Source organism: Hyla sarda, unplaced genomic scaffold (genome assembly GCF_029499605.1).
Source record: "Hyla sarda isolate aHylSar1 unplaced genomic scaffold, aHylSar1.hap1 scaffold_1480, whole genome shotgun sequence".
Classification (NCBI taxonomy): domain Eukaryota; kingdom Metazoa; phylum Chordata; class Amphibia; order Anura; family Hylidae; genus Hyla; species Hyla sarda.
In genome coordinates, this window is record NW_026608113.1 from 26,208 (window position 1) to 53,429 (window position 27,222).

Consider the following 27,222-nt stretch of genomic DNA (forward strand, 5'->3'; position numbering starts at 1 on the left):
TGAAAGTAGGAATCTTTCTTTTTAACCCTGTAAGGGGGTGGTGCACTGTACCCGAAGATACTGCCATATCGGGTCAATGCATAGGGCGACGGAAGCAAGCTTCGAAATCGGCCCCCGTTCTCAAAAATCCATTTAATATATGGTCCCCAGATAGGGGACGTATCAGATATTAAACTGATAAGAACAGATACTACACTTGATCTTAGCCAAAAGGCCGAGAAGCGATAACCGTGAAAGGGGCGGGCCCAACAAGGTCCCCTTCATGGGCACTATCACTGCTTGCTGTCAGGGAGGCTGCCAGACAATTTTCCATGCACACTCTGGGCTGGGGGGCAGTCAACCACCAGTACACACAGCAGAACCTAAACCCATACCATTATTGCTAAGCAGCAAGACAGGGGCCCATTGCACTCCCACGGGGCCTTTTTAAATGCAATCCATAACCCGGATTTGCCAGGAACCCTTCTTACTCCTCCTACTTGCATGTGACACTGGGCTTAGGATCTGCATAGGAAACACACACACAAGCACACACCTACCTTTGTTGCCTGCAGATGCCTCCTTGGCTGTCCCCAAACGGTATCAAACCAACACCCACGGGAAGCTGTAAGCATAGAGGACATGCCTGCACCCCATTGGACTTACCTGTGTGGGTTAAATCCGGGTTATTTGACAACCTATGGCGGTGATGGTTCTGCTCAGGCAGAGCAGTGCTGATGCTCCTCATAAAGCTGTCGCTGCTGTGAAGGTTCTAGGTGACATCACAATCCCTATGGTTACATACACAACAAAGCTGGGTTGTTGTTGTTTACACTCTGCAAGGCCTGTGGAAGTGAGTGACATCATAGCACTGTAGTTCTGAGGGTTCTAGATGGATGCAACAATCTCCTGTTGCTTCTATGAAGGCCATAATAGACGACATCACCAAACAGCTCCATAGTCACATACACAGCAAAGGAGAGATGTTGTTTACACCTAGTGATGTCAGTGGTATTGAGTGACATCACAGCACAGTGCTAAGGCTCCTGGGCCTGGACACAGCAGCGGCTGCAATATCTCAACGGAGAATACGTTTATATATATGTGTGTGTGTGCGCGTATATATATATATATATATATATATATATATATATATATATATTTCTCCGCCGAAATCACTTTTAAACCCATTTCCACCTTTTTTTCCCTTCTCTTCCTCTTACTTTTTTTTCACGTTTTTTTACGTTTTTCTCCTTTTCGCCTCTTTTCTGGGCGTATTATTCTTCTTTTTCTTCTTTTTTTTCGTCTAATGCATACCCCATCAGTGCAGCAATGCTTATTCAATACCGCCAGCAGATGGAGACACTGGGGGATAATTTTCTAAGGATTTATACTGATTTTTCCTGTCTGAATTTGTCGCACAGAAAGTTGCAGGCCAAATATGTGTGACATTTCTGCGACTTTAGCTTCTAGAGCATTTTTACAACATTATACATAGGTGCTGAATACATAAAAAGCGACTGTTCAGCGACAGACAAGTCGCATCGGCTGAAAGTAGGCCAGAATGTCAGTCCATGTTGGAGCAGGTTTAGATACAGTCTAAAGCATAGATCTCAAAGTCTGTGCACAGAATTTAGCAAGGGCCTCGCACCTTCTGATGCATCAGGTAGGTGCACTATAGCATAGCCTAACCCTCTGTACTTTGGTCTATATTGATGCGGGACATAGACAGCCAGCTGATGACCAATCCATTAGTGCAATGGATGGCTGGAAGCATTTGTCTTTGCCTTTGCAATACCACAGAAGCAATGCATGGTCAATGTACAGCAATGACACACCTGTGTGAACAGCCAGGAGACCCCCCCATGTTATGTTACATAGTTACATAGTTAGTACGGTCGAAAAAAGACATATGTCCATCAAGTTCAACCAGGGAATTAAGGGGTAGGGGTGTGGCGCGATATTGGGGAAGGGATGAGATTTTATATTTCTTCATAAGCATTAATCTTATTTTGTCAATTAGGAACATTCAGCACCCACCCGCTATCAAGGCAGCTGCCTATCATGTCATGCCCTACCTGCACAGGTGTGCTGGCTACTCAAATGATCCAATTAAGGAGGCCATTTAGTCAGCAGCAGCAGAAGTCCTGTGCCTGGACGCTCCAACAGCGGCCAGACACAAGCAGAAGCAGCAGAAGCAGCAGCAGCACCACCTTTTGTTTTTTGGCTGCAGCAGCAGCAGCAGCAGCAGCAAGGCCCACAGGGCTGGCTAGCTGGCTAGCCAGCAAGCAGGTAGCAATGAAAGTAGGAATCTTTCTTTTTAACCCTGTAAGGGGGTGGTGCACTGTACCCGAAGATACTGCCATATCGGGTCAATGCATAGGGCGACGGAAGCAAGCTTCGAAATCGGCCCCCGTTCTCAAAAATCCATTTAATATATGGTCCCCAGATAGGGGACGTATCAGATATTAAACTGATAAGAACAGATACTACACTTGATCTTAGCCAAAAGGCCGAGAAGCGATAACCGTGAAAGGGGCGGGCCCAACAAGGTCCCCTTCATGGGCACTATCACTGCTTGCTGTCAGGGAGGCTGCCAGACAATTTTCCATGCACACTCTGGGCTGGGGGGCAGTCAACCACCAGTACACACAGCAGAACCTAAACCCATACCATTATTGCTAAGCAGCAAGACAGGGGCCCATTGCACTCCCATGGGGCCTTTTTAAATGCAATCCATAACCCGGATTTGCCAGGAACCCTTCTTACTCCTCCTACTTGCATGTGACACTGGGCTTAGGATCTGCATAGGAAACACACACACAAGCACACACCTACCTTTGTTGCCTGCAGATGCCTCCTTGGCTGTCCCCAAACGGTATCAAACCAACACCCACGGGAAGCTGTAAGCATAGAGGACATGCCTGCACCCCATTGGACTTACCTGTGTGGGTTAAATCCGGGTTATTTGACAACCTATGGCGGTGATGGTTCTGCTCAGGCAGAGCAGTGCTGAAGCTCCTCATAAAGCTGTCGCTGCTGTGAAGGTTCTAGGTGACATCACAATCCCTATGGTTACATACACAACAAAGCTGGGTTGTTGTTGTTTACACTCTGCAAGGCCTGTGGAAGTGAGTGACATCATAGCACTGTAGTTCTGAGGGTTCTAGATGGATGCAACAATCTCCTGTTGCTTCTATGAAGGCCATAATAGACGACATCACCAAACAGCTCCATAGTCACATACACAGCAAAGGAGAGATGTTGTTTACACCTAGTGATGTCAGTGGTATTGAGTGACATCACAGCACAGTGCTAAGGCTCCTGGGCCTGGACACAGCAGCGGCTGCAATATCTCAACGGAGAATACGTTTATATATATGTGTGTGTGTGCGCGTATATATATATATATATATATATATATATATATATATATATATATTTCTCCGCCGAAATCACTTTTAAACCCATTTCCACCTTTTTTTCCCTTCTCTTCCTCTTACTTTTTTTTCACGTTTTTTTACGTTTTTCTCCTTTTCGCCTCTTTTCTGGGCGTATTATTCTTCTTTTTCTTCTTTTTTTTCGTCTAATGCATACCCCATCAGTGCAGCAATGCTTATTCAATACCGCCAGCAGATGGAGACACTGGGGGATAATTTTCTAAGGATTTATACTGATTTTTCCTGTCTGAATTTGTCGCACAGAAAGTTGCAGGCCAAATATGTGTGACATTTCTGCGACTTTAGCTTCTAGAGCATTTTTACAACATTATACATAGGTGCTGAATACATAAAAAGCGACTGTTCAGCGACAGACAAGTCGCATCGGCTGAAAGTAGGCCAGAATGTCAGTCCATGTTGGAGCAGGTTTAGATACAGTCTAAAGCATAGATCTCAAAGTCTGTGCACAGAATTTAGCAAGGGCCTCGCACCTTCTGATGCATCAGGTAGGTGCACTATAGCATAGCCTAACCCTCTGTACTTTGGTCTATATTGATGCGGGACATAGACAGCCAGCTGATGACCAATCCATTAGTGCAATGGATGGCTGGAAGCATTTGTCTTTGCCTTTGCAATACCACAGAAGCAATGCATGGTCAATGTACAGCAATGACACACCTGTGTGAACAGCCAGGAGACCCCCCCATGTTATGTTACATAGTTACATAGTTAGTACGGTCGAAAAAAGACATATGTCCATCAAGTTCAACCAGGGAATTAAGGGGTAGGGGTGTGGCGCGATATTGGGGAAGGGATGAGATTTTATATTTCTTCATAAGCATTAATCTTATTTTGTCAATTAGGAACATTCAGCACCCACCCGCTATCAAGGCAGCTGCCTATCATGTCATGCCCTACCTGCACAGGTGTGCTGGCTACTCAAATGATCCAATTAAGGAGGCCATTTAGTCAGCAGCAGCAGAAGTCCTGTGCCTGGACGCTCCAACAGCGGCCAGACACAAGCAGAAGCAGCAGAAGCAGCAGCAGCACCACCTTTTGTTTTTTGGCTGCAGCAGCAGCAGCAGCAGCAGCAAGGCCCACAGGGCTGGCTAGCTGGCTAGCCAGCAAGCAGGTAGCAATGAAAGTAGGAATCTTTCTTTTTAACCCTGTAAGGGGGTGGTGCACTGTACCCGAAGATACTGCCATATCGGGTCAATGCATAGGGCGACGGAAGCAAGCTTCGAAATCGGCCCCCGTTCTCAAAAATCCATTTAATATATGGTCCCCAGATAGGGGACGTATCAGATATTAAACTGATAAGAACAGATACTACACTTGATCTTAGCCAAAAGGCCGAGAAGCGATAACCGTGAAAGGGGCGGGCCCAACAAGGTCCCCTTCATGGGCACTATCACTGCTTGCTGTCAGGGAGGCTGCCAGACAATTTTCCATGCACACTCTGGGCTGGGGGGCAGTCAACCACCAGTACACACAGCAGAACCTAAACCCATACCATTATTGCTAAGCAGCAAGACAGGGGCCCATTGCACTCCCACGGGGCCTTTTTAAATGCAATCCATAACCCGGATTTGCCAGGAACCCTTCTTACTCCTCCTACTTGCATGTGACACTGGGCTTAGGATCTGCATAGGAAACACACACACAAGCACACACCTACCTTTGTTGCCTGCAGATGCCTCCTTGGCTGTCCCCAAACGGTATCAAACCAACACCCACGGGAAGCTGTAAGCATAGAGGACATGCCTGCACCCCATTGGACTTACCTGTGTGGGTTAAATCCGGGTTATTTGACAACCTATGGCGGTGATGGTTCTGCTCAGGCAGAGCAGTGCTGATGCTCCTCATAAAGCTGTCGCTGCTGTGAAGGTTCTAGGTGACATCACAATCCCTATGGTTACATACACAACAAAGCTGGGTTGTTGTTGTTTACACTCTGCAAGGCCTGTGGAAGTGAGTGACATCATAGCACTGTAGTTCTGAGGGTTCTAGATGGATGCAACAATCTCCTGTTGCTTCTATGAAGGCCATAATAGACGACATCACCAAACAGCTCCATAGTCACATACACAGCAAAGGAGAGATGTTGTTTACACCTAGTGATGTCAGTGGTATTGAGTGACATCACAGCACAGTGCTAAGGCTCCTGGGCCTGGACACAGCAGCGGCTGCAATATCTCAACGGAGAATACGTTTATATATATGTGTGTGTGTGCGCGTATATATATATATATATATATATATATATATATATATATATATATATTTCTCCGCCGAAATCACTTTTAAACCCATTTCCACCTTTTTTTCCCTTCTCTTCCTCTTACTTTTTTTTCACGTTTTTTTACGTTTTTCTCCTTTTCGCCTCTTTTCTGGGCGTATTATTCTTCTTTTTCTTCTTTTTTTTCGTCTAATGCATACCCCATCAGTGCAGCAATGCTTATTCAATACCGCCAGCAGATGGAGACACTGGGGGATAATTTTCTAAGGATTTATACTGATTTTTCCTGTCTGAATTTGTCGCACAGAAAGTTGCAGGCCAAATATGTGTGACATTTCTGCGACTTTAGCTTCTAGAGCATTTTTACAACATTATACATAGGTGCTGAATACATAAAAAGCGACTGTTCAGCGACAGACAAGTCGCATCGGCTGAAAGTAGGCCAGAATGTCAGTCCATGTTGGAGCAGGTTTAGATACAGTCTAAAGCATAGATCTCAAAGTCTGTGCACAGAATTTAGCAAGGGCCTCGCACCTTCTGATGCATCAGGTAGGTGCACTATAGCATAGCCTAACCCTCTGTACTTTGGTCTATATTGATGCGGGACATAGACAGCCAGCTGATGACCAATCCATTAGTGCAATGGATGGCTGGAAGCATTTGTCTTTGCCTTTGCAATACCACAGAAGCAATGCATGGTCAATGTACAGCAATGACACACCTGTGTGAACAGCCAGGAGACCCCCCCATGTTATGTTACATAGTTACATAGTTAGTACGGTCGAAAAAAGACATATGTCCATCAAGTTCAACCAGGGAATTAAGGGGTAGGGGTGTGGCGCGATATTGGGGAAGGGATGAGATTTTATATTTCTTCATAAGCATTAATCTTATTTTGTCAATTAGGAACATTCAGCACCCACCCGCTATCAAGGCAGCTGCCTATCATGTCATGCCCTACCTGCACAGGTGTGCTGGCTACTCAAATGATCCAATTAAGGAGGCCATTTAGTCAGCAGCAGCAGAAGTCCTGTGCCTGGACGCTCCAACAGCGGCCAGACACAAGCAGAAGCAGCAGAAGCAGCAGCAGCACCACCTTTTGTTTTTTGGCTGCAGCAGCAGCAGCAGCAGCAGCAAGGCCCACAGGGCTGGCTAGCTGGCTAGCCAGCAAGCAGGTAGCAATGAAAGTAGGAATCTTTCTTTTTAACCCTGTAAGGGGGTGGTGCACTGTACCCGAAGATACTGCCATATCGGGTCAATGCATAGGGCGACGGAAGCAAGCTTCGAAATCGGCCCCCGTTCTCAAAAATCCATTTAATATATGGTCCCCAGATAGGGGACGTATCAGATATTAAACTGATAAGAACAGATACTACACTTGATCTTAGCCAAAAGGCCGAGAAGCGATAACCGTGAAAGGGGCGGGCCCAACAAGGTCCCCTTCATGGGCACTATCACTGCTTGCTGTCAGGGAGGCTGCCAGACAATTTTCCATGCACACTCTGGGCTGGGGGGCAGTCAACCACCAGTACACACAGCAGAACCTAAACCCATACCATTATTGCTAAGCAGCAAGACAGGGGCCCATTGCACTCCCACGGGGCCTTTTTAAATGCAATCCATAACCCGGATTTGCCAGGAACCCTTCTTACTCCTCCTACTTGCATGTGACACTGGGCTTAGGATCTGCATAGGAAACACACACACAAGCACACACCTACCTTTGTTGCCTGCAGATGCCTCCTTGGCTGTCCCCAAACGGTATCAAACCAACACCCACGGGAAGCTGTAAGCATAGAGGACATGCCTGCACCCCATTGGACTTACCTGTGTGGGTTAAATCCGGGTTATTTGACAACCTATGGCGGTGATGGTTCTGCTCAGGCAGAGCAGTGCTGATGCTCCTCATAAAGCTGTCGCTGCTGTGAAGGTTCTAGGTGACATCACAATCCCTATGGTTACATACACAACAAAGCTGGGTTGTTGTTGTTTACACTCTGCAAGGCCTGTGGAAGTGAGTGACATCATAGCACTGTAGTTCTGAGGGTTCTAGATGGATGCAACAATCTCCTGTTGCTTCTATGAAGGCCATAATAGACGACATCACCAAACAGCTCCATAGTCACATACACAGCAAAGGAGAGATGTTGTTTACACCTAGTGATGTCAGTGGTATTGAGTGACATCACAGCACAGTGCTAAGGCTCCTGGGCCTGGACACAGCAGCGGCTGCAATATCTCAACGGAGAATACGTTTATATATATGTGTGTGTGTGCGCGTATATATATATATATATATATATATATATATATATATTTCTCCGCCGAAATCACTTTTAAACCCATTTCCACCTTTTTTTCCCTTCTCTTCCTCTTACTTTTTTTTCACGTTTTTTTACGTTTTTCTCCTTTTCGCCTCTTTTCTGGGCGTATTATTCTTCTTTTTCTTCTTTTTTTTCGTCTAATGCATACCCCATCAGTGCAGCAATGCTTATTCAATACCGCCAGCAGATGGAGACACTGGGGGATAATTTTCTAAGGATTTATACTGATTTTTCCTGTCTGAATTTGTCGCACAGAAAGTTGCAGGCCAAATATGTGTGACATTTCTGCGACTTTAGCTTCTAGAGCATTTTTACAACATTATACATAGGTGCTGAATACATAAAAAGCGACTGTTCAGCGACAGACAAGTCGCATCGGCTGAAAGTAGGCCAGAATGTCAGTCCATGTTGGAGCAGGTTTAGATACAGTCTAAAGCATAGATCTCAAAGTCTGTGCACAGAATTTAGCAAGGGCCTCGCACCTTCTGATGCATCAGGTAGGTGCACTATAGCATAGCCTAACCCTCTGTACTTTGGTCTATATTGATGCGGGACATAGACAGCCAGCTGATGACCAATCCATTAGTGCAATGGATGGCTGGAAGCATTTGTCTTTGCCTTTGCAATACCACAGAAGCAATGCATGGTCAATGTACAGCAATGACACACCTGTGTGAACAGCCAGGAGACCCCCCCATGTTATGTTACATAGTTACATAGTTAGTACGGTCGAAAAAAGACATATGTCCATCAAGTTCAACCAGGGAATTAAGGGGTAGGGGTGTGGCGCGATATTGGGGAAGGGATGAGATTTTATATTTCTTCATAAGCATTAATCTTATTTTGTCAATTAGGAACATTCAGCACCCACCCGCTATCAAGGCAGCTGCCTATCATGTCATGCCCTACCTGCACAGGTGTGCTGGCTACTCAAATGATCCAATTAAGGAGGCCATTTAGTCAGCAGCAGCAGAAGTCCTGTGCCTGGACGCTCCAACAGCGGCCAGACACAAGCAGAAGCAGCAGAAGCAGCAGCAGCACCACCTTTTGTTTTTTGGCTGCAGCAGCAGCAGCAGCAGCAGCAAGGCCCACAGGGCTGGCTAGCTGGCTAGCCAGCAAGCAGGTAGCAATGAAAGTAGGAATCTTTCTTTTTAACCCTGTAAGGGGGTGGTGCACTGTACCCGAAGATACTGCCATATCGGGTCAATGCATAGGGCGACGGAAGCAAGCTTCGAAATCGGCCCCCGTTCTCAAAAATCCATTTAATATATGGTCCCCAGATAGGGGACGTATCAGATATTAAACTGATAAGAACAGATACTACACTTGATCTTAGCCAAAAGGCCGAGAAGCGATAACCGTGAAAGGGGCGGGCCCAACAAGGTCCCCTTCATGGGCACTATCACTGCTTGCTGTCAGGGAGGCTGCCAGACAATTTTCCATGCACACTCTGGGCTGGGGGGCAGTCAACCACCAGTACACACAGCAGAACCTAAACCCATACCATTATTGCTAAGCAGCAAGACAGGGGCCCATTGCACTCCCACGGGGCCTTTTTAAATGCAATCCATAACCCGGATTTGCCAGGAACCCTTCTTACTCCTCCTACTTGCATGTGACACTGGGCTTAGGATCTGCATAGGAAACACACACACAAGCACACACCTACCTTTGTTGCCTGCAGATGCCTCCTTGGCTGTCCCCAAACGGTATCAAACCAACACCCACGGGAAGCTGTAAGCATAGAGGACATGCCTGCACCCCATTGGACTTACCTGTGTGGGTTAAATCCGGGTTATTTGACAACCTATGGCGGTGATGGTTCTGCTCAGGCAGAGCAGTGCTGATGCTCCTCATAAAGCTGTCGCTGCTGTGAAGGTTCTAGGTGACATCACAATCCCTATGGTTACATACACAACAAAGCTGGGTTGTTGTTGTTTACACTCTGCAAGGCCTGTGGAAGTGAGTGACATCATAGCACTGTAGTTCTGAGGGTTCTAGATGGATGCAACAATCTCCTGTTGCTTCTATGAAGGCCATAATAGACGACATCACCAAACAGCTCCATAGTCACATACACAGCAAAGGAGAGATGTTGTTTACACCTAGTGATGTCAGTGGTATTGAGTGACATCACAGCACAGTGCTAAGGCTCCTGGGCCTGGACACAGCAGCGGCTGCAATATCTCAACGGAGAATACGTTTATATGTGTGTGTGTGCGCGTATATATATATATATATATATATATATATATATATATATATATATATATATTTCTCCGCCGAAATCACTTTTAAACCCATTTCCACCTTTTTTTCCCTTCTCTTCCTCTTACTTTTTTTTCACGTTTTTTTACGTTTTTCTCCTTTTCGCCTCTTTTCTGGGCGTATTATTCTTCTTTTTCTTCTTTTTTTTCGTCTAATGCATACCCCATCAGTGCAGCAATGCTTATTCAATACCGCCAGCAGATGGAGACACTGGGGGATAATTTTCTAAGGATTTATACTGATTTTTCCTGTCTGAATTTGTCGCACAGAAAGTTGCAGGCCAAATATGTGTGACATTTCTGCGACTTTAGCTTCTAGAGCATTTTTACAACATTATACATAGGTGCTGAATACATAAAAAGCGACTGTTCAGCGACAGACAAGTCGCATCGGCTGAAAGTAGGCCAGAATGTCAGTCCATGTTGGAGCAGGTTTAGATACAGTCTAAAGCATAGATCTCAAAGTCTGTGCACAGAATTTAGCAAGGGCCTCGCACCTTCTGATGCATCAGGTAGGTGCACTATAGCATAGCCTAACCCTCTGTACTTTGGTCTATATTGATGCGGGACATAGACAGCCAGCTGATGACCAATCCATTAGTGCAATGGATGGCTGGAAGCATTTGTCTTTGCCTTTGCAATACCACAGAAGCAATGCATGGTCAATGTACAGCAATGACACACCTGTGTGAACAGCCAGGAGACCCCCCCATGTTATGTTACATAGTTACATAGTTAGTACGGTCGAAAAAAGACATATGTCCATCAAGTTCAACCAGGGAATTAAGGGGTAGGGGTGTGGCGCGATATTGGGGAAGGGATGAGATTTTATATTTCTTCATAAGCATTAATCTTATTTTGTCAATTAGGAACATTCAGCACCCACCCGCTATCAAGGCAGCTGCCTATCATGTCATGCCCTACCTGCACAGGTGTGCTGGCTACTCAAATGATCCAATTAAGGAGGCCATTTAGTCAGCAGCAGCAGAAGTCCTGTGCCTGGACGCTCCAACAGCGGCCAGACACAAGCAGAAGCAGCAGAAGCAGCAGCAGCACCACCTTTTGTTTTTTGGCTGCAGCAGCAGCAGCAGCAGCAAGGCCCACAGGGCTGGCTAGCTGGCTAGCCAGCAAGCAGGTAGCAATGAAAGTAGGAATCTTTCTTTTTAACCCTGTAAGGGGGTGGTGCACTGTACCCGAAGATACTGCCATATCGGGTCAATGCATAGGGCGACGGAAGCAAGCTTCGAAATCGGCCCCCGTTCTCAAAAATCCATTTAATATATGGTCCCCAGATAGGGGACGTATCAGATATTAAACTGATAAGAACAGATCTTATCTAAAGCCGAGGAACGTGCTTTCGATTCACCCAAAGTGCAAGAAAAAGTGCAAACGTGTTACACTAAAAAAACGTGCACAAAGGATGCGGTCTATCGCAAGCCCTTCTCCGATAGGAGAGAGGCCCCCCAACAAACCTTACCCTTCGCCTCCGGACCAAAAGGTACCTGCGAGGTTCCAGGTTCGATGTCCCTTTTCGCCGAAGCTACTAGGGGACCACAAATGCTCCCGGCATCCCCCTTGGCGTTAGCCAAGGTATCTGCCCGCAGAGCCGATTACGGTAGGTACCCTGCCAAAGCAGGAGTACCCGGGGTGTTTGCAGGGAGGTGCGGAACCTAATGGCCACACACACCTCCCCTAGACCGCCAGGAGGGACACCCAGAAGGGCTACCGCATCCTGACCAATCCTGTGAACACACAACACGCAAAAAGTGACACAGTGAGACAAAAAAGAAATAAATAAGTGAATGTGTGCAGATATACTGCCCGGACATCCGGCCGGATCTATAAAAAATTTCTCTGATCCTAGCCAGAAGGCCGGGAATCAAGAGGTGAGTGCCACAAGGTGAAGAGATTATGGTGCCCGTGCTTCAACTCAGTGAGCCTATTCTCCCAGTGAGTTTCGGCACCTCGGGGTCACCACTCCCCGAGGCACAAAGTACCTCGGCTCTAGACCCTCTCAGCCTCATGGCGAGACCCGGAGGGAACAGGTCACATCGGGGCAGCCGTCGAGCTGATTCCTCAGAACCAGCCCCGGAAAGCCCTGGTACACCTGCATCCTCCATGCAGCACCCATCCCCACCAGCCCCATACCGGCGTTACTGTCCACCGGCATGAAAAACTGATAAGAACAGATACTACACTTGATCTTAGCCAAAAGGCCGAGAAGCGATAACCGTGAAAGGGGCGGGCCCAACAAGGTCCCCTTCATGGGCACTATCACTGCTTGCTGTCAGGGAGGCTGCCAGACAATTTTCCATGCACACTCTGGGCTGGGGGGCAGTCAACCACCAGTACACACAGCAGAACCTAAACCCATACCATTATTGCTAAGCAGCAAGACAGGGGCCCATTGCACTCCCACGGTGCCTTTTTAAATGCAATCCATAACCCGGATTTGCCAGGAACCCTTCTTACTCCTCCTACTTGCATGTGACACTGGGCTTAGGATCTGCATAGGAAACACACACACAAGCACACACCTACCTTTGTTGCCTGCAGATGCCTCCTTGGCTGTCCCCAAACGGTATCAAACCAACACCCACGGGAAGCTGTAAGCATAGAGGACATGCCTGCACCCCATTGGACTTACCTGTGTGGGTTAAATCCGGGTTATTTGACAACCTATGGCGGTGATGGTTCTGCTCAGGCAGAGCAGTGCTGATGCTCCTCATAAAGCTGTCGCTGCTGTGAAGGTTCTAGGTGACATCACAATCCCTATGGTTACATACACAACAAAGCTGGGTTGTTGTTGTTTACACTCTGCAAGGCCTGTGGAAGTGAGTGACATCATAGCACTGTAGTTCTGAGGGTTCTAGATGGATGCAACAATCTCCTGTTGCTTCTATGAAGGCCATAATAGACGACATCACCAAACAGCTCCATAGTCACATACACAGCAAAGGAGAGATGTTGTTTACACCTAGTGATGTCAGTGGTATTGAGTGACATCACAGCACAGTGCTAAGGCTCCTGGGCCTGGACACAGCAGCGGCTGCAATATCTCAACGGAGAATACGTTTATATATATGTGTGTGTGTGCGCGTATATATATATATATATATATATATATATATATATATATTTCTCCGCCGAAATCACTTTTAAACCCATTTCCACCTTTTTTTCCCTTCTCTTCCTCTTACTTTTTTTTCACGTTTTTTTACGTTTTTCTCCTTTTCGCCTCTTTTCTGGGCGTATTATTCTTCTTTTTCTTCTTTTTTTTCGTCTAATGCATACCCCATCAGTGCAGCAATGCTTATTCAATACCGCCAGCAGATGGAGACACTGGGGGATAATTTTCTAAGGATTTATACTGATTTTTCCTGTCTGAATTTGTCGCACAGAAAGTTGCAGGCCAAATATGTGTGACATTTCTGCGACTTTAGCTTCTAGAGCATTTTTACAACATTATACATAGGTGCTGAATACATAAAAAGCGACTGTTCAGCGACAGACAAGTCGCATCGGCTGAAAGTAGGCCAGAATGTCAGTCCATGTTGGAGCAGGTTTAGATACAGTCTAAAGCATAGATCTCAAAGTCTGTGCACAGAATTTAGCAAGGGCCTCGCACCTTCTGATGCATCAGGTAGGTGCACTATAGCATAGCCTAACCCTCTGTACTTTGGTCTATATTGATGCGGGACATAGACAGCCAGCTGATGACCAATCCATTAGTGCAATGGATGGCTGGAAGCATTTGTCTTTGCCTTTGCAATACCACAGAAGCAATGCATGGTCAATGTACAGCAATGACACACCTGTGTGAACAGCCAGGAGACCCCCCCATGTTATGTTACATAGTTACATAGTTAGTACGGTCGAAAAAAGACATATGTCCATCAAGTTCAACCAGGGAATTAAGGGGTAGGGGTGTGGCGCGATATTGGGGAAGGGATGAGATTTTATATTTCTTCATAAGCATTAATCTTATTTTGTCAATTAGGAACATTCAGCACCCACCCGCTATCAAGGCAGCTGCCTATCATGTCATGCCCTACCTGCACAGGTGTGCTGGCTACTCAAATGATCCAATTAAGGAGGCCATTTAGTCAGCAGCAGCAGAAGTCCTGTGCCTGGACGCTCCAACAGCGGCCAGACACAAGCAGAAGCAGCAGAAGCAGCAGCAGCACCACCTTTTGTTTTTTGGCTGCAGCAGCAGCAGCAGCAGCAAGGCCCACAGGGCTGGCTAGCTGGCTAGCCAGCAAGCAGGTAGCAATGAAAGTAGGAATCTTTCTTTTTAACCCTGTAAGGGGGTGGTGCACTGTACCCGAAGATACTGCCATATCGGGTCAATGCATAGGGCGACGGAAGCAAGCTTCGAAATCGGCCCCCGTTCTCAAAAATCCATTTAATATATGGTCCCCAGATAGGGGACGTATCAGATATTAAACTGATAAGAACAGATACTACACTTGATCTTAGCCAAAAGGCCGAGAAGCGATAACCGTGAAAGGGGCGGGCCCAACAAGGTCCCCTTCATGGGCACTATCACTGCTTGCTGTCAGGGAGGCTGCCAGACAATTTTCCATGCACACTCTGGGCTGGGGGGCAGTCAACCACCAGTACACACAGCAGAACCTAAACCCATACCATTATTGCTAAGCAGCAAGACAGGGGCCCATTGCACTCCCACGGTGCCTTTTTAAATGCAATCCATAACCCGGATTTGCCAGGAACCCTTCTTACTCCTCCTACTTGCATGTGACACTGGGCTTAGGATCTGCATAGGAAACACACACACAAGCACACACCTACCTTTGTTGCCTGCAGATGCCTCCTTGGCTGTCCCCAAACGGTATCAAACCAACACCCACGGGAAGCTGTAAGCATAGAGGACATGCCTGCACCCCATTGGACTTACCTGTGTGGGTTAAATCCGGGTTATTTGACAACCTATGGCGGTGATGGTTCTGCTCAGGCAGAGCAGTGCTGATGCTCCTCATAAAGCTGTCGCTGCTGTGAAGGTTCTAGGTGACATCACAATCCCTATGGTTACATACACAACAAAGCTGGGTTGTTGTTGTTTACACTCTGCAAGGCCTGTGGAAGTGAGTGACATCATAGCACTGTAGTTCTGAGGGTTCTAGATGGATGCAACAATCTCCTGTTGCTTCTATGAAGGCCATAATAGACGACATCACCAAACAGCTCCATAGTCACATACACAGCAAAGGAGAGATGTTGTTTACACCTAGTGATGTCAGTGGTATTGAGTGACATCACAGCACAGTGCTAAGGCTCCTGGGCCTGGACACAGCAGCGGCTGCAATATCTCAACGGAGAATACGTTTATATATATGTGTGTGTGTGCGCGTATATATATATATATATATATATATATATATATATATATATATTTCTCCGCCGAAATCACTTTTAAACCCATTTCCACCTTTTTTTCCCTTCTCTTCCTCTTACTTTTTTTTCACGTTTTTTTACGTTTTTCTCCTTTTCGCCTCTTTTCTGGGCGTATTATTCTTCTTTTTCTTCTTTTTTTTCGTCTAATGCATACCCCATCAGTGCAGCAATGCTTATTCAATACCGCCAGCAGATGGAGACACTGGGGGATAATTTTCTAAGGATTTATACTGATTTTTCCTGTCTGAATTTGTCGCACAGAAAGTTGCAGGCCAAATATGTGTGACATTTCTGCGACTTTAGCTTCTAGAGCATTTTTACAACATTATACATAGGTGCTGAATACATAAAAAGCGACTGTTCAGCGACAGACAAGTCGCATCGGCTGAAAGTAGGCCAGAATGTCAGTCCATGTTGGAGCAGGTTTAGATACAGTCTAAAGCATAGATCTCAAAGTCTGTGCACAGAATTTAGCAAGGGCCTCGCACCTTCTGATGCATCAGGTAGGTGCACTATAGCATAGCCTAACCCTCTGTACTTTGGTCTATATTGATGCGGGACATAGACAGCCAGCTGATGACCAATCCATTAGTGCAATGGATGGCTGGAAGCATTTGTCTTTGCCTTTGCAATACCACAGAAGCAATGCATGGTCAATGTACAGCAATGACACACCTGTGTGAACAGCCAGGAGACCCCCCCATGTTATGTTACATAGTTACATAGTTAGTACGGTCGAAAAAAGACATATGTCCATCAAGTTCAACCAGGGAATTAAGGGGTAGGGGTGTGGCGCGATATTGGGGAAGGGATGAGATTTTATATTTCTTCATAAGCATTAATCTTATTTTGTCAATTAGGAACATTCAGCACCCACCCGCTATCAAGGCAGCTGCCTATCATGTCATGCCCTACCTGCACAGGTGTGCTGGCTACTCAAATGATCCAATTAAGGAGGCCATTTAGTCAGCAGCAGCAGAAGTCCTGTGCCTGGACGCTCCAACAGCGGCCAGACACAAGCAGAAGCAGCAGAAGCAGCAGCAGCACCACCTTTTGTTTTTTGGCTGCAGCAGCAGCAGCAGCAGCAGCAAGGCCCACAGGGCTGGCTAGCTGGCTAGCCAGCAAGCAGGTAGCAATGAAAGTAGGAATCTTTCTTTTTAACCCTGTAAGGGGGTGGTGCACTGTACCCGAAGATACTGCCATATCGGGTCAATGCATAGGGCGACGGAAGCAAGCTTCGAAATCGGCCCCCGTTCTCAAAAATCCATTTAATATATGGTCCCCAGATAGGGGACGTATCAGATATTAAACTGATAAGAACAGATACTACACTTGATCTTAGCCAAAAGGCCGAGAAGCGATAACCGTGAAAGGGGCGGGCCCAACAAGGTCCCCTTCATGGGCACTATCACTGCTTGCTGTCAGGGAGGCTGCCAGACAATTTTCCATGCACACTCTGGGCTGGGGGGCAGTCAACCACCAGTACACACAGCAGAACCTAAACCCATACCATTATTGCTAAGCAGCAAGACAGGGGCCCATTGCACTCCCACGGGGCCTTTTTAAATGCAATCCATAACCCGGATTTGCCAGGAACCCTTCTTACTCCTCCTACTTGCATGTGACACTGGGCTTAGGATCTGCATAGGAAACACACACACAAGCACACACCTACCTTTGTTGCCTGCAGATGCCTCCTTGGCTGTCCCCAAACGGTATCAAACCAACACCCACGGGAAGCTGTAAGCATAGAGGACATGCCTGCACCCCATTGGACTTACCTGTGTGGGTTAAATCCGGGTTATTTGACAACCTATGGCGGTGATGGTTCTGCTCAGGCAGAGCAGTGCTGATGCTCCTCATAAAGCTGTCGCTGCTGTGAAGGTTCTAGGTGACATCACAATCCCTATGGTTACATACACAACAAAGCTGGGTTGTTGTTGTTTACACTCTGCAAGGCCTGTGGAAGTGAGTGACATCATAGCACTGTAGTTCTGAGGGTTCTAGATGGATGCAACAATCTCCTGTTGCTTCTATGAAGGCCATAATAGACGACATCACCAAACAGCTCCATAGTCACATACACAGCAAAGGAGAGATGTTGTTTACACCTAGTGATGTCAGTGGTATTGAGTGACATCACAGCACAGTGCTAAGGCTCCTGGGCCTGGACACAGCAGCGGCTGCAATATCTCAACGGAGAATACGTTTATATATATGTGTGTGTGTGCGCGTATATATATATATATATATATATATATATATATATATTTCTCCGCCGAAATCACTTTTAAACCCATTTCCACCTTTTTTTCCCTTCTCTTCCTCTTACTTTTTTTTCACGTTTTTTTACGTTTTTCTCCTTTTCGCCTCTTTTCTGGGCGTATTATTCTTCTTTTTCTTCTTTTTTTTCGTCTAATGCATACCCCATCAGTGCAGCAATGCTTATTCAATACCGCCAGCAGATGGAGACACTGGGGGATAATTTTCTAAGGATTTATACTGATTTTTCCTGTCTGAATTTGTCGCACAGAAAGTTGCAGGCCAAATATGTGTGACATTTCTGCGACTTTAGCTTCTAGAGCATTTTTACAACATTATACATAGGTGCTGAATACATAAAAAGCGACTGTTCAGCGACAGACAAGTCGCATCGGCTGAAAGTAGGCCAGAATGTCAGTCCATGTTGGAGCAGGTTTAGATACAGTCTAAAGCATAGATCTCAAAGTCTGTGCACAGAATTTAGCAAGGGCCTCGCACCTTCTGATGCATCAGGTAGGTGCACTATAGCATAGCCTAACCCTCTGTACTTTGGTCTATATTGATGCGGGACATAGACAGCCAGCTGATGACCAATCCATTAGTGCAATGGATGGCTGGAAGCATTTGTCTTTGCCTTTGCAATACCACAGAAGCAATGCATGGTCAATGTACAGCAATGACACACCTGTGTGAACAGCCAGGAGACCCCCCCATGTTATGTTACATAGTTACATAGTTAGTACGGTCGAAAAAAGACATATGTCCATCAAGTTCAACCAGGGAATTAAGGGGTAGGGGTGTGGCGCGATATTGGGGAAAGGATGAGATTTTATATTTCTTCATAAGCATTAATCTTATTTTGTCAATTAGGAACATTCAGCACCCACCCGCTATCAAGGCAGCTGCCTATCATGTCATGCCCTACCTGCACAGGTGTGCTGGCTACTCAAATGATCCAATTAAGGAGGCCATTTAGTCAGCAGCAGCAGAAGTCCTGTGCCTGGACGCTCCAACAGCGGCCAGACACAAGCAGAAGCAGCAGAAGCAGCAGCAGCACCACCTTTTGTTTTTTGGCTGCAGCAGCAGCAGCAGCAGCAGCAAGGCCCACAGGGCTGGCTAGCTGGCTAGCCAGCAAGCAGGTAGCAATGAAAGCAGGAATCTTTCTTTTTAACCCTGTAAGGGGGTGGTGCACTGTACCCGAAGATACTGCCATATCGGGTCAATGCATAGGGCGACGGAAGCAAGCTTCGAAATCGGCCCCCGTTCTCAAAAATCCATTTAATATATGGTCCCCAGATAGGGGACGTATCAGATATTAAACTGATAAGAACAGATACTACACTTGATCTTAGCCAAAAGGCCGAGAAGCGATAACCGTGAAAGGGGCGGGCCCAACAAGGTCCCCTTCATGGGCACTATCACTGCTTGCTGTCAGGGAGGCTGCCAGACAATTTTCCATGCACACTCTGGGCTGGGGGGCAGTCAACCACCAGTACACACAGCAGAACCTAAACCCATACCATTATTGCTAAGCAGCAAGACAGGGGCCCATTGCACTCCCACGGGGCCTTTTTAAATGCAATCCATAACCCGGATTTGCCAGGAACCCTTCTTACTCCTCCTACTTGCATGTGACACTGGGCTTAGGATCTGCATAGGAAACACACACACAAGCACACACCTACCTTTGTTGCCTGCAGATGCCTCCTTGGCTGTCCCCAAACGGTATCAAACCAACACCCACGGGAAGCTGTAAGCATAGAGGACATGCCTGCACCCCATTGGACTTACCTGTGTGGGTTAAATCCGGGTTATTTGACAACCTATGGCGGTGATGGTTCTGCTCAGGCAGAGCAGTGCTGATGCTCCTCATAAAGCTGTCGCTGCTGTGAAGGTTCTAGGTGACATCACAATCCCTATGGTTACATACACAACAAAGCTGGGTTGTTGTTGTTTACACTCTGCAAGGCCTGTGGAAGTGAGTGACATCATAGCACTGTAGTTCTGAGGGTTCTAGATGGATGCAACAATCTCCTGTTGCTTCTATGAAGGCCATAATAGACGACATCACCAAACAGCTCCATAGTCACATACACAGCAAAGGAGAGATGTTGTTTACACCTAGTGATGTCAGTGGTATTGAGTGACATCACAGCACAGTGCTAAGGCTCCTGGGCCTGGACACAGCAGCGGCTGCAATATCTCAACGGAGAATACGTTTATATATATGTGTGTGTGTGCGCGTATATATATATATATATATATATATATATATATATATATATATATATTTCTCCGCCGAAATCACTTTTAAACCCATTTCCACCTTTTTTTCCCTTCTCTTCCTCTTACTTTTTTTTCACGTTTTTTTACGTTTTTCTCCTTTTCGCCTCTTTTCTGGGCGTATTATTCTTCTTTTTCTTCTTTTTTTTCGTCTAATGCATACCCCATCAGTGCAGCAATGCTTATTCAATACCGCCAGCAGATGGAGACACTGGGGGATAATTTTCTAAGGATTTATACTGATTTTTCCTGTCTGAATTTGTCGCACAGAAAGTTGCAGGCCAAATATGTGTGACATTTCTGCGACTTTAGCTTCTAGAGCATTTTTACAACATTATACATAGGTGCTGAATACATAAAAAGCGACTGTTCAGCGACAGACAAGTCGCATCGGCTGAAAGTAGGCCAGAATGTCAGTCCATGTTGGAGCAGGTTTAGATACAGTCTAAAGCATAGATCTCAAAGTCTGTGCACAGAATTTAGCAAGGGCCTCGCACCTTCTGATGCATCAGGTAGGTGCACTATAGCATAGCCTAACCCTCTGTACTTTGGTCTATATTGATGCGGGACATAGACAGCCAGCTGATGACCAATCCATTAGTGCAATGGATGGCTGGAAGCATTTGTCTTTGCCTTTGCAATACCACAGAAGCAATGCATGGTCAATGTACAGCAATGACACACCTGTGTGAACAGCCAGGAGACCCCCCCATGTTATGTTACATAGTTACATAGTTAGTACGGTCGAAAAAAGACATATGTCCATCAAGTTCAACCAGGGAATTAAGGGGTAGGGGTGTGGCGCGATATTGGGGAAGGGATGAGATTTTATATTTCTTCATAAGCATTAATCTTATTTTGTCAATTAGGAACATTCAGCACCCACCCGCTATCAAGGCAGCTGCCTATCATGTCATGCCCTACCTGCACAGGTGTGCTGGCTACTCAAATGATCCAATTAAGGAGGCCATTTAGTCAGCAGCAGCAGAAGTCCTGTGCCTGGACGCTCCAACAGCGGCCAGACACAAGCAGAAGCAGCAGAAGCAGCAGCAGCACCACCTTTTGTTTTTTGGCTGCAGCAGCAGCAGCAGCAGCAGCAAGGCCCACAGGGCTGGCTAGCTGGCTAGCCAGCAAGCAGGTAGCAATGAAAGTAGGAATCTTTCTTTTTAACCCTGTAAGGGGGTGGTGCACTGTACCCGAAGATACTGCCATATCGGGTCAATGCATAGGGCGACGGAAGCAAGCTTCGAAATCGGCCCCCGTTCTCAAAAATCCATTTAATATATGGTCCCCAGATAGGGGACGTATCAGATATTAAACTGATAAGAACAGATACTACACTTGATCTTAGCCAAAAGGCCGAGAAGCGATAACCGTGAAAGGGGCGGGCCCAACAAGGTCCCCTTCATGGGCACTATCACTGCTTGCTGTCAGGGAGGCTGCCAGACAATTTTCCATGCACACTCTGGGCTGGGGGGCAGTCAACCACCAGTACACACAGCAGAACCTAAACCCATACCATTATTGCTAAGCAGCAAGACAGGGGCCCATTGCACTCCCACGGGGCCTTTTTAAATGCAATCCATAACCCGGATTTGCCAGGAACCCTTCTTACTCCTCCTACTTGCATGTGACACTGGGCTTAGGATCTGCATAGGAAACACACACACAAGCACACACCTACCTTTGTTGCCTGCAGATGCCTCCTTGGCTGTCCCCAAACGGTATCAAACCAACACCCACGGGAAGCTGTAAGCATAGAGGACATGCCTGCACCCCATTGGACTTACCTGTGTGGGTTAAATCCGGGTTATTTGACAACCTATGGCGGTGATGGTTCTGCTCAGGCAGAGCAGTGCTGATGCTCCTCATAAAGCTGTCGCTGCTGTGAAGGTTCTAGGTGACATCACAATCCCTATGGTTACATACACAACAAAGCTGGGTTGTTGTTGTTTACACTCTGCAAGGCCTGTGGAAGTGAGTGACATCATAGCACTGTAGTTCTGAGGGTTCTAGATGGATGCAACAATCTCCTGTTGCTTCTATGAAGGCCATAATAGACGACATCACCAAACAGCTCCATAGTCACATACACAGCAAAGGAGAGATGTTGTTTACACCTAGTGATGTCAGTGGTATTGAGTGACATCACAGCACAGTGCTAAGGCTCCTGGGCCTGGACACAGCAGCGGCTGCAATATCTCAACGGAGAATACGTTTATATATATGTGTGTGTGTGCGCGTATATATATATATATATATATATATATATATATATATATATATATATTTCTCCGCCGAAATCACTTTTAAACCCATTTCCACCTTTTTTTCCCTTCTCTTCCTCTTACTTTTTTTTCACGTTTTTTTACGTTTTTCTCCTTTTCGCCTCTTTTCTGGGCGTATTATTCTTCTTTTTCTTCTTTTTTTTCGTCTAATGCATACCCCATCAGTGCAGCAATGCTTATTCAATACCGCCAGCAGATGGAGACACTGGGGGATAATTTTCTAAGGATTTATACTGATTTTTCCTGTCTGAATTTGTCGCACAGAAAGTTGCAGGCCAAATATGTGTGACATTTCTGCGACTTTAGCTTCTAGAGCATTTTTACAACATTATACATAGGTGCTGAATACATAAAAAGCGACTGTTCAGCGACAGACAAGTCGCATCGGCTGAAAGTAGGCCAGAATGTCAGTCCATGTTGGAGCAGGTTTAGATACAGTCTAAAGCATAGATCTCAAAGTCTGTGCACAGAATTTAGCAAGGGCCTCGCACCTTCTGATGCATCAGGTAGGTGCACTATAGCATAGCCTAACCCTCTGTACTTTGGTCTATATTGATGCGGGACATAGACAGCCAGCTGATGACCAATCCATTAGTGCAATGGATGGCTGGAAGCATTTGTCTTTGCCTTTGCAATACCACAGAAGCAATGCATGGTCAATGTACAGCAATGACACACCTGTGTGAACAGCCAGGAGACCCCCCCATGTTATGTTACATAGTTACATAGTTAGTACGGTCGAAAAAAGACATATGTCCATCAAGTTCAACCAGGGAATTAAGGGGTAGGGGTGTGGCGCGATATTGGGGAAGGGATGAGATTTTATATTTCTTCATAAGCATTAATCTTATTTTGTCAATTAGGAACATTCAGCACCCACCCGCTATCAAGGCAGCTGCCTATCATGTCATGCCCTACCTGCACAGGTGTGCTGGCTACTCAAATGATCCAATTAAGGAGGCCATTTAGTCAGCAGCAGCAGAAGTCCTGTGCCTGGACGCTCCAACAGCGGCCAGACACAAGCAGAAGCAGCAGAAGCAGCAGCAGCACCACCTTTTGTTTTTTGGCTGCAGCAGCAGCAGCAGCAGCAGCAAGGCCCACAGGGCTGGCTAGCTGGCTAGCCAGCAAGCAGGTAGCAATGAAAGTAGGAATCTTTCTTTTTAACCCTGTAAGGGGGTGGTGCACTGTACCCGAAGATACTGCCATATCGGGTCAATGCATAGGGCGACGGAAGCAAGCTTCGAAATCGGCCCCCGTTCTCAAAAATCCATTTAATATATGGTCCCCAGATAGGGGACGTATCAGATATTAAACTGATAAGAACAGATACTACACTTGATCTTAGCCAAAAGGCCGAGAAGCGATAACCGTGAAAGGGGCGGGCCCAACAAGGTCCCCTTCATGGGCACTATCACTGCTTGCTGTCAGGGAGGCTGCCAGACAATTTTCCATGCACACTCTGGGCTGGGGGGCAGTCAACCACCAGTACACACAGCAGAACCTAAACCCATACCATTATTGCTAAGCAGCAAGACAGGGGCCCATTGCACTCCCACGGGGCCTTTTTAAATGCAATCCATAACCCGGATTTGCCAGGAACCCTTCTTACTCCTCCTACTTGCATGTGACACTGGGCTTAGGATCTGCATAGGAAACACACACACAAGCACACACCTACCTTTGTTGCCTGCAGATGCCTCCTTGGCTGTCCCCAAACGGTATCAAACCAACACCCACGGGAAGCTGTAAGCATAGAGGACATGCCTGCACCCCATTGGACTTACCTGTGTGGGTTAAATCCGGGTTATTTGACAACCTATGGCGGTGATGGTTCTGCTCAGGCAGAGCAGTGCTGATGCTCCTCATAAAGCTGTCGCTGCTGTGAAGGTTCTAGGTGACATCACAATCCCTATGGTTACATACACAACAAAGCTGGGTTGTTGTTGTTTACACTCTGCAAGGCCTGTGGAAGTGAGTGACATCATAGCACTGTAGTTCTGAGGGTTCTAGATGGATGCAACAATCTCCTGTTGCTTCTATGAAGGCCATAATAGACGACATCACCAAACAGCTCCATAGTCACATACACAGCAAAGGAGAGATGTTGTTTACACCTAGTGATGTCAGTGGTATTGAGTGACATCACAGCACAGTGCTAAGGCTCCTGGGCCTGGACACAGCAGCGGCTGCAATATCTCAACGGAGAATACGTTTATATATATGTGTGTGTGTGCGCGTATATATATATATATATATATATATATATATATATATATATATATTTCTCCGCCGAAATCACTTTTAAACCCATTTCCACCTTTTTTTCCCTTCTCTTCCTCTTACTTTTTTTTCACGTTTTTTTACGTTTTTCTCCTTTTCGCCTCTTTTCTGGGCGTATTATTCTTCTTTTTCTTCTTTTTTTTCGTCTAATGCATACCCCATCAGTGCAGCAATGCTTATTCAATACCGCCAGCAGATGGAGACACTGGGGGATAATTTTCTAAGGATTTATACTGATTTTTCCTGTCTGAATTTGTCGCACAGAAAGTTGCAGGCCAAATATGTGTGACATTTCTGCGACTTTAGCTTCTAGAGCATTTTTACAACATTATACATAGGTGCTGAATACATAAAAAGCGACTGTTCAGCGACAGACAAGTCGCATCGGCTGAAAGTAGGCCAGAATGTCAGTCCATGTTGGAGCAGGTTTAGATACAGTCTAAAGCATAGATCTCAAAGTCTGTGCACAGAATTTAGCAAGGGCCTCGCACCTTCTGATGCATCAGGTAGGTGCACTATAGCATAGCCTAACCCTCTGTACTTTGGTCTATATTGATGCGGGACATAGACAGCCAGCTGATGACCAATCCATTAGTGCAATGGATGGCTGGAAGCATTTGTCTTTGCCTTTGCAATACCACAGAAGCAATGCATGGTCAATGTACAGCAATGACACACCTGTGTGAACAGCCAGGAGACCCCCCCATGTTATGTTACATAGTTACATAGTTAGTACGGTCGAAAAAAGACATATGTCCATCAAGTTCAACCAGGGAATTAAGGGGTAGGGGTGTGGCGCGATATTGGGGAAGGGATGAGATTTTATATTTCTTCATAAGCATTAATCTTATTTTGTCAATTAGGAACATTCAGCACCCACCCGCTATCAAGGCAGCTGCCTATCATGTCATGCCCTACCTGCACAGGTGTGCTGGCTACTCAAATGATCCAATTAAGGAGGCCATTTAGTCAGCAGCAGCAGAAGTCCTGTGCCTGGACGCTCCAACAGCGGCCAGACACAAGCAGAAGCAGCAGAAGCAGCAGCAGCACCACCTTTTGTTTTTTGGCTGCAGCAGCAGCAGCAGCAGCAGCAAGGCCCACAGGGCTGGCTAGCTGGCTAGCCAGCAAGCAGGTAGCAATGAAAGTAGGAATCTTTCTTTTTAACCCTGTAAGGGGGTGGTGCACTGTACCCGAAGATACTGCCATATCGGGTCAATGCATAGGGCGACGGAAGCAAGCTTCGAAATCGGCCCCCGTTCTCAAAAATCCATTTAATATATGGTCCCCAGATAGGGGACGTATCAGATATTAAACTGATAAGAACAGATACTACACTTGATCTTAGCCAAAAGGCCGAGAAGCGATAACCGTGAAAGGGGCGGGCCCAACAAGGTCCCCTTCATGGGCACTATCACTGCTTGCTGTCAGGGAGGCTGCCAGACAATTTTCCATGCACACTCTGGGCTGGGGGGCAGTCAACCACCAGTACACACAGCAGAACCTAAACCCATACCATTATTGCTAAGCAGCAAGACAGGGGCCCATTGCACTCCCACGGGGCCTTTTTAAATGCAATCCATAACCCGGATTTGCCAGGAACCCTTCTTACTCCTCCTACTTGCATGTGACACTGGGCTTAGGATCTGCATAGGAAACACACACACAAGCACACACCTACCTTTGTTGCCTGCAGATGCCTCCTTGGCTGTCCCCAAACGGTATCAAACCAACACCCACGGGAAGCTGTAAGCATAGAGGACATGCCTGCACCCCATTGGACTTACCTGTGTGGGTTAAATCCGGGTTATTTGACAACCTATGGCGGTGATGGTTCTGCTCAGGCAGAGCAGTGCTGATGCTCCTCATAAAGCTGTCGCTGCTGTGAAGGTTCTAGGTGACATCACAATCCCTATGGTTACATACACAACAAAGCTGGGTTGTTGTTGTTTACACTCTGCAAGGCCTGTGGAAGTGAGTGACATCATAGCACTGTAGTTCTGAGGGTTCTAGATGGATGCAACAATCTCCTGTTGCTTCTATGAAGGCCATAATAGACGACATCACCAAACAGCTCCATAGTCACATACACAGCAAAGGAGAGATGTTGTTTACACCTAGTGATGTCAGTGGTATTGAGTGACATCACAGCACAGTGCTAAGGCTCCTGGGCCTGGACACAGCAGCGGCTGCAATATCTCAACGGAGAATACGTTTATATATATGTGTGTGTGTGCGCGTATATATATATATATATATATATATATATATATATATATATATTTCTCCGCCGAAATCACTTTTAAACCCATTTCCACCTTTTTTTCCCTTCTCTTCCTCTTACTTTTTTTTCACGTTTTTTTACGTTTTTCTCCTTTTCGCCTCTTTTCTGGGCGTATTATTCTTCTTTTTCTTCTTTTTTTTCGTCTAATGCATACCCCATCAGTG

At 46.3% G+C, this 27,222-nt stretch overlaps 12 non-coding genes and 1 pseudogene across 12 annotated transcripts; all 13 read right to left on the bottom strand.

The window, feature by feature from the left end:
• Positions 1-35: 35 nt before the first annotated feature.
• LOC130308555 (U2 spliceosomal RNA) lies at positions 36-226 on the bottom strand. The gene has a single exon (XR_008857509.1). It is a non-coding gene; the product is annotated as a U2 spliceosomal RNA (small nuclear RNA).
• Positions 227-2,313: 2,087 nt separating this feature from the next.
• LOC130308556 (U2 spliceosomal RNA) lies at positions 2,314-2,504 on the bottom strand. The gene has a single exon (XR_008857510.1). It is a non-coding gene; the product is annotated as a U2 spliceosomal RNA (small nuclear RNA).
• A 2,089-nt stretch (positions 2,505-4,593) lies between these two features.
• LOC130308557 (U2 spliceosomal RNA) lies at positions 4,594-4,784 on the bottom strand. Its single transcript, XR_008857511.1, has one exon. It is a non-coding gene; the product is annotated as a U2 spliceosomal RNA (small nuclear RNA).
• Positions 4,785-6,875: 2,091 nt separating this feature from the next.
• On the bottom strand, positions 6,876-7,066 carry LOC130308558 (U2 spliceosomal RNA). Its single transcript, XR_008857512.1, has one exon. It is a non-coding gene; the product is annotated as a U2 spliceosomal RNA (small nuclear RNA).
• Positions 7,067-9,147: 2,081 nt separating this feature from the next.
• On the bottom strand, positions 9,148-9,338 carry LOC130308560 (U2 spliceosomal RNA). Its single transcript, XR_008857514.1, has one exon. It is a non-coding gene; the product is annotated as a U2 spliceosomal RNA (small nuclear RNA).
• A 2,088-nt stretch (positions 9,339-11,426) lies between these two features.
• Positions 11,427-11,603, bottom strand: LOC130308583 (U2 spliceosomal RNA; annotated as a pseudogene).
• A 686-nt stretch (positions 11,604-12,289) lies between these two features.
• Positions 12,290-12,477, bottom strand: LOC130308586 (U2 spliceosomal RNA). The gene has a single exon (XR_008857538.1). It is a non-coding gene; the product is annotated as a U2 spliceosomal RNA (small nuclear RNA).
• Positions 12,478-14,557: 2,080 nt separating this feature from the next.
• Positions 14,558-14,748, bottom strand: LOC130308561 (U2 spliceosomal RNA). The gene has a single exon (XR_008857515.1). It is a non-coding gene; the product is annotated as a U2 spliceosomal RNA (small nuclear RNA).
• Positions 14,749-16,835: 2,087 nt separating this feature from the next.
• LOC130308562 (U2 spliceosomal RNA) lies at positions 16,836-17,026 on the bottom strand. The gene has a single exon (XR_008857516.1). It is a non-coding gene; the product is annotated as a U2 spliceosomal RNA (small nuclear RNA).
• A 2,081-nt stretch (positions 17,027-19,107) lies between these two features.
• LOC130308563 (U2 spliceosomal RNA) lies at positions 19,108-19,298 on the bottom strand. Its single transcript, XR_008857517.1, has one exon. It is a non-coding gene; the product is annotated as a U2 spliceosomal RNA (small nuclear RNA).
• Positions 19,299-21,389: 2,091 nt separating this feature from the next.
• Positions 21,390-21,580, bottom strand: LOC130308564 (U2 spliceosomal RNA). Its single transcript, XR_008857518.1, has one exon. It is a non-coding gene; the product is annotated as a U2 spliceosomal RNA (small nuclear RNA).
• A 2,091-nt stretch (positions 21,581-23,671) lies between these two features.
• LOC130308565 (U2 spliceosomal RNA) lies at positions 23,672-23,862 on the bottom strand. The gene has a single exon (XR_008857519.1). It is a non-coding gene; the product is annotated as a U2 spliceosomal RNA (small nuclear RNA).
• A 2,089-nt stretch (positions 23,863-25,951) lies between these two features.
• On the bottom strand, positions 25,952-26,142 carry LOC130308566 (U2 spliceosomal RNA). The gene has a single exon (XR_008857520.1). It is a non-coding gene; the product is annotated as a U2 spliceosomal RNA (small nuclear RNA).
• Positions 26,143-27,222: the final 1,080 nt, after the last annotated feature.